We start from the raw sequence: 6,140 nt of genomic DNA on the forward strand, positions 1-6,140 counted from the left end.
TTTACATTTGAAATTCCTTGGCTTTCCCTTGGGGTTTGTGTTGCCTTATGAAATATTAGAGCCAGAAGGGAACACTTTCATACTTTAGATGAGAAAACAGATTCAGAGCAGTGCAGATTTTTTCTCAGGAATGTGCCACAAGTTAGAAACAGAGCTTTACAAGAAGCAGCTCTCCTGGTTCTTAGTTAAGTGATTTCCCACCCCCGACACCAGACCAGGTCAGGGATTATACACCACATATAACAAGAGCTGAAAGAAATCAAGAATTCAAGATGTCTTTGCGTGGGTGGGAGGGTGTGTGTTGGGGGGTATGTGTATGAGAGAGACAGACTGACAGAGAAGATACAAGACCCAAACAACTCCAGATACAGAGGTGGCTTTGTCAGTTCTTCATAACTATTCCCTGTTCATTCTGCCAATCTCATCAGGCAGAATTCAGAGCCTACCCCAGCTTGGGTGGGAGAATGAGCATGAGAATGCTAACCCCAAACTAACTCCACATCCTGAAGGGTAGCTACCCCATCCCATGAGTCATCAACCAACATGAAGGACTAGAAAAGAGAACTCAGGTCCCACCAGGTCTTCCTCTCCATCATCTCCCCAGTCTACTCACAAATAATTACCCCTCACTTTTCATGTGTTCCATGCTGTGAGAAAGCCCTAGAGAAATGCCGAACATACAACCCAGCCCCTGGATCTTGAAAAGTTTGCAATTAGTTGGGAAGAAAACATGCTCACATGTGAATAGATTATATATTACAGGAACTAAATACAATTAATGGCATCCAACAAGAGAACTCACATGGTCCTAGATCCCATGTGGCAAGAAGTGGTACAAACAACGAATGCTTTGACTTCAGAGTAAGGAGATATGGTTTTAAGGCTAGAAAGGGAAGGGAAGGGAAGGCTTTACAAAGCAGGGGTTAGGGAGAATTTGGCTGAGGGCTCAGGACACCTCATAGCTGTCCCTCTGGGTAATTAGCAGTCCAGAGTGGGGCCTTGTTGTAGGAAGATAGAGCTGATGAGGGTGTGAAGGTGATAGCAGAGGCCGATTATGCGCCGGGGCCCCAAATGTCCAGCAAGAGAGGATTCAGTTTTTCTCCCCTGAAAAAGAAAGGGATCAGGTGCTCCCTCTTCTGGATGCTCAGGGCAGAACAATATCTAAATTCGGATCCTCCAGGAACTGAGGTTGGCCAGTTCCTACAGCAGCCTAGGCTGGAATTTAGGAAGCCAGACAACAGAATGGGAACCCCAAGAAAGGACTGGATCATCATCAACAGCAGGAATGTCTAGTTCTATAATCATGGGGAGTCAAGGGACTTATAATCCAGTTGGGAGGGCAGGAAGACAACATAATGTCTAAAGAAAGGAGTCTCAGGGTTTGGGATCAGGGTCTCTGTATTTCACAAATCAGGCTACAGGATCCATAAGCTTCTCGTCTCATCCTGGGTTGGAGAGAGGGCCTGGTCCCTCCCTAGAGCACCTTAGAGGCAGGGAGAAGGGGTTCCGCCTAGCCAATCCTCGTGATGGTTGCTACGGAATTTCCATGCTGGGCACACTTGATGTTCAAAGCCACAGTTCCCAAGAGACCCAGCACCACAGCAACCACACCAGGAAACTGGGCCAGGCTGAAGGATTGGAGGAGACAGAGAGGAGGAGGGTGGGGGCAAGAGGGCAGGCCTGTCAGACCAGTCCCTGACAACCGTGGCCTCCTATGTGGAGGCCCTATGGCCTGAATCAGGGGCCCCCATGATCGTCATTCAGCCTTCCTCAGCTTGACCCTTAAAAACTCTTCATTTTCACTCTGGATCCCAGGAACAAAGGGCAATTTCAAGTCCCCGTGGATGTGAAAACATTCATATTCATCTTGATGTTCTTAGTCCAAATTAGCGTTGAAGGGGCAAGGACCAGAAGAGGAGGCAGGTCAAGGAGGAAGTTCCAGGAAACACTTGCCCAAGGGCACATGCATATGTGTGTTTACACATATACACACGTACACATACACATACATATACACACTCACGTACATACACACTCCTGCTTACACACATGCACACACACACAAACACACACACACAATCTTTTCAGGTCTGTGGTTCAGAAGAAACTGTCTAAACCTCAGAGAGAATCAAAGCCTGGAGATACCCAGGTTTCCCTCACAAAGATAGTGCCAACTCCCCAGGAGCTCCCAAAAGCTGACCGTCACGGGTCACTCCCAGAGTAAGGTCTTAGGAGTCTCAAAGGTCTCTCCACCCCCTGACTTTCCTATTAGTCTGAAAGCCAAGAGACATGAGAGTATCCATAACAGGGTCAATGTGCCCTAGGGAGCCCACCTGTGCAACTGAGGCAGCATCTACAAGCGTCTACGACGGGAGGCCCCAAACTCCTTCCCCCAACTCTCACAGCTGCTAGAATTGCCTCCTCTCTCAGGAGCCCTGGCACCTGATGTTCATGCCTCCAGTTGTGCTAAGCGTGGCTCCCTGCACCTTCAGTTCCCCATACTGGGATGGCCTGTGCAGAAGCAGGGAGGTTTCCCAAGAGAAGATACCCCTGTTCTCCCAGGGTGGGCTGGTCACAGAGCCGTCATCCGGAACTTCAGGCTTTATGCAAACAAACCACTTCAAGATTCCAGAAGATTGATGTGGACGTGCACCCCAGATGGGCCCAGAGGTGTGTGCCCCTGGCCCTTGCTCATCCTGGGTATCATTGACCAGGGGTGCCTGAGTCCAGGCGGTTTCTCCAACCTCTTCTCTTCAGCTCTCTGCTGCCCTCATGTGGCTCCCTCAAGAAGGGCTGGGGCGGCACGATGGCTCCACAGTGCCAGCACAGGAGCCCCCTTTAGACTGGCAACATCTCCCACTGCTTGAGCCCTAAACACCCCAGACCCGGCCCAAAGCCCCTCCGCCAAGCATCCAGCCTCCACCGTATAATCTGGAAGCTGAGCAAACCTCTCTGCTCCCAACCCAGCCAGCATGAGTTACATCAAACGGAGGCTCCTAGCCGAAGAAGGGTGCTCCCCTCCCTCTGCTGGGTTGGCCCCCTTCCCTTCCCTTCCCTCCTTTCCCCTCCGTTCCCCACCCAGGCCTTGCCAGCAGGCAGGAAGGAAGCTGCTCATAGTGGGGAGGGTGGGGCACTTCCAGCTCACACTGAACAACTCCGGGTTGGGCTATAAAGAGTCAGGGCCTTCCGCTCCCGTCACCCGCCACCCTCAACAGCCCCCGCAGCCCTACACACCCCCCCTCAAGGCCAGAGCCCTCCCTCCCCCAAGGTCAGGGCATCCCATCTCAAGCCCTGCCCATTGCTCTGCTCTCAAGGGAAGGCAAGAACAAGGTTTGCATCCTTCTCAGGGAGCAGGAGGAGCCACAGGCCTGGCTACCTACCTAAGAAGGGTCTGTCACCTGCACGGACCAGGGCAGATGGGGGTGGGGTCTGGACCAGCCTTCTCAATGGCAGAAAACACAGCCACTGCCAGGGATCCAGGGGTTGGGCTCCCAAACAGATTCTCTTCAAAGACCTTCCAGCTTAAAGTCCCACAATCCAAAATTAAAAACTTTCCTATCAGTGGAACTTCAAGCCTGCAGGTCTTAAAATTTTTGTCTTTTCAGAAATTACTCTTTAAAATGCACCTGCTAATAAGAGCAACGGTCCACTGAGCCGCATAAGCCTTAATGCCCTAGCAGGGATGACTGACAAAGAGCAAAGTGGAAAAAGACATGACTGGGCAGGGCCCTGAGGAGGGAAGAGAAAGGCCCCAGCCCACGGGTGGAAAATTCGGGAAGGCCAGAGTCCCTCACCGGAAGTTAGGACCCACAGGCCAGTACTGGCCACAGCCCCAGGAAGAGTGGGAGAGGAAAAACTTCCCTGTGGCGAAAGATAAAGCCTTTCTCTGTCTTTCCTTTGACGCTGTCTCCTCTTCCTAAAACCTCTGCCATGGCTCCCTCTGCCCGGATCAACGTCAATGTAGCCATCAGCGCCACCGCGCCTCGTGACCAGAAAATGCCCCTCCTTGGGACCCATCACCTTTCACAAGACTGACGCTTTATTTCGGTTCATCCAAACCTGTCCTGCCTCAGCCGACCCCTTTCTCGGTGGCCCCTCTCCCCTGCCTCCGGAACACAGCTTCCAGTCTCTAGATGGCTGCCCACGCTCACAGCTAAACAACCAATGTTCGTGAAGCATATACCTGGTACAGTGCACTCAGGCCCAACAGGATCCCAGATGAGAAGAACTTGACCTGGGTCTTCCGGAGCACACACGTTCATGGGGGAGAGAAGTCAAAGACAGACAGCAAAGCTGCCCAAGAGCCACCCCTGGGAGGAACCAGAGCAAGAGATATCCCCAGGGCCTGGAGGCAGGGGAGACAAAGAGTGGCCTGGGGGGGTGGGGCAGCACAGAGAGAGGGGGTGCTGAGGGAGGCCTCACAGAGGAAACATACTGGGGCTGTGTGGTGGTCAGGTCCTTCAGGAAGCACAGCAAGAAGGAGCTAGAAGTCAAAGACATCCATTGGGAGTCACGTCTGTGAAAAAGAAAGGGAAGGCAATGGAAGCTTCCAGAACAAGATGCAGGTCTGATATCTGTGAATGGAGAGAAGGAACAAGGATCAGCCAGGAAGAGGCTCAGACCACAGTGAGCTCTGGGAGGCTCTCTGCCAGGCCAGCGGGGGCTCTGCATAGTGAAGACCCAGCAGAATGGGAAGCAGAAGTGGAAAGGGGCCTGAATCCACCTCCTGCCTTGCTGGGAGAAGGGGGCGAGTGGGGTGGCGCCTCGGGCTCCGGGGCCCTCGGGGGCGGGTCTGGATTGGGCTTGGGCCTTGTGCGTCTGCCTCCCACTTGCCCCTTTGCAAGAGAGCGGGAGCAAACCCTCCAGGTGTTCAGGAGCTGAGGCCACTTTGTGTTTACAAGGTCCCCTCACCCACCTCCCCCCAGGCTGGCAGACCCTACCTTCCTGGTGTGACCCCAGAGCTCACGGTACAGCCTGTTCCTTCCGGCTGATCCGCCTGCCCGGCCCCCACCCAGGCCCACCCCAACCTTACCCTCCACTGCTTTTCAGAGGAGCCCAGCCAACACAAATCTCCGTGTTTGTTTGTCTGCCTGTCTGCCTCTCCCAGTCTCTGCCTCTCCCGGTCTCTCACCTTCCGTTTCTTTCCCACAGCTTCTGTGAGTCTCTGTGGTCTCATAGCCACGAGGCTCTGACCCCTAGACCGGAGTGCCCCAGCTCAAAGCCTCTCTCCAGCCCCCCGCCAACCCCGTGGCTTAGAACTACAAACCCCAGTTTGCACGACGGCCCGAGGTGCCTGAAGAGGGCTGCTGTGCACCTCCTGCACCCTGGGTATTGTAGTTTCCCCGTCCCTGCACTCTTGCGAGATCTTCCCGGTGGGCAGGCCCTGCCTCAGCACTGACCGCTGGGCCTATCCGCTGACCTACCACCCCCGGGGAAGCGTGCGTCACTGGATGACAGGGTGGGGGTGGAGGCCCTGGATGGCAGCTTCCTGCTCTTTTGTGTCCCCCATTTGAGTCATGGGGGGCGGGGGTTCCAGGAAATTGGGGCTGGGAGGGGAAGGGATACCCTAATGCCAGACTCAAGGACAAAGGGTCACTGAATCCTTGTTGAGCCTGTATCCCCAAGGAGCCAAAGGCACTCAAAGGTGGGGGTCCAGGAGGGCTTAGCTGTAGACAGAGTGGGGAAGAAGAGCACCCGGAGGGACCCTAGGGGTGCCCGTGGTCACTAGGAGTCCGGGAATCGTCCCCTGCTACTGACACAGCGTTCGCCTCCCACCCAAGTCCTCGGGGCAAGGCCAGCAAGGGCAAGGGCCAAGTCCTCCACTCTGGCCAGACAACACTGACAGGCCTCTCTGACCCTCTGGTTGTCCACCCTGCCGACTCCTCCCCTAACCCCTACCCCCTCCCTCACTCCCACCCTGCCCCAGGGCTCCAAGAACACCTGGCTTCCCACTTATCAGTCCTAGTCCTTTGAGCGGAACCCAGGCGTCCGGCCCCCCACCCTCTGGGCGGGCTTGGAGCCCAAGGCTTTAGAGCCTCCCAGCCTGCCTTGTTCCTGTCCCATTGTGTGTGGGGCAGGGGCGGGGCAAGGGCCAGCACCGGAGAGCCCCCTCCCACTGCCCCCTCCCCTTCCTAAGGAAA

This window comes from Lynx canadensis, chromosome A2, assembly GCF_007474595.2.
Source record: "Lynx canadensis isolate LIC74 chromosome A2, mLynCan4.pri.v2, whole genome shotgun sequence".
NCBI lineage: Eukaryota > Metazoa > Chordata > Mammalia > Carnivora > Felidae > Lynx > Lynx canadensis.